The sequence below is a fragment of the Penaeus monodon genome, chromosome 27 (genome assembly GCF_015228065.2).
Source record: "Penaeus monodon isolate SGIC_2016 chromosome 27, NSTDA_Pmon_1, whole genome shotgun sequence".
Classification (NCBI taxonomy): domain Eukaryota; kingdom Metazoa; phylum Arthropoda; class Malacostraca; order Decapoda; family Penaeidae; genus Penaeus; species Penaeus monodon.
Genome location: NC_051412.1, coordinates 18,587,432 through 18,588,302, shown reverse-complemented (window position 1 = coordinate 18,588,302; position 871 = coordinate 18,587,432). Strand labels below are relative to the sequence as shown.

At 47.1% G+C, this 871-nt stretch overlaps 1 pseudogene; it reads left to right on the top strand.

Annotated features, from left to right (window-relative positions):
- Positions 1-841, top strand: part of LOC119590436 — a 3,237-nt pseudogene extending 2,396 nt beyond the window's left edge.
- Positions 842-871: the final 30 nt, after the last annotated feature.

The following is an 871-nucleotide window of genomic DNA, read 5'->3' as shown; positions in this document are numbered from 1 at the left end:
CCGTTTAAAAAGAACCGTCTGTGTATCAGTGAATTTGATCAATATCATTTATGAAAAACATGAGCAAAATAAAATGTACTAATTATTATTTCAGTATACAGAACAGTGTGTATACAGTATCTTTTCACGCTGATTTTTCTTGCACCATAAGATGATAATACGTTTACAATTTTCCAGGCAATCGCACTGGTGTGTTTGGCAGCGGCAGTGGTAACACACGCCGATCCCGAACCACCACAAGTACCAAACCGTTACCCCTATTACCACTACTATCCTCACTACCATCATGTCGAGCCACTGGAGGGCGATGGAGTGGCCAGGCATCCAGGTGGCGGCACCTCCTTCGTGGCTCCTCAAGTTCACGGCCTCACTAAACGCTCAGCTGACTCAACGCCGGAAGCTGACCCTGAACCAGCAGCTGATCCGGACACCACCAAAAGTTATAGTTACCAGGTAGTCCACCATGGCCATCCCCACTATGGATACCACCATGGATATCGCTATCCTTACTCTGGCTACCGCCACAACAATTTCTATGGATACCCTCACAGATACCACAGCCACCACAAGAGATCAGTCGAATCTGGAAACCGAACCTGAACCTCATTACAGCTATTACGGACGCCCTCGCTACTACAACAGATATTATCACGGTTACCCCAACTACTATCCTTACTACGCCGGCTACCGTTACCGCTACACAGGATAAGGAAGAAGTCAAGAATGGACTGTGTCAAGCACTGTGGCAATGGTCCTCTACCAGATGTCTGATAGTCCGGTTTGCTCACGCCGGTTTTTCAGACACAGACACACTTCGAAGGAAACACACAACTGGCGGTCTTTAGAACATTGGATCAGCTGATACTTACTG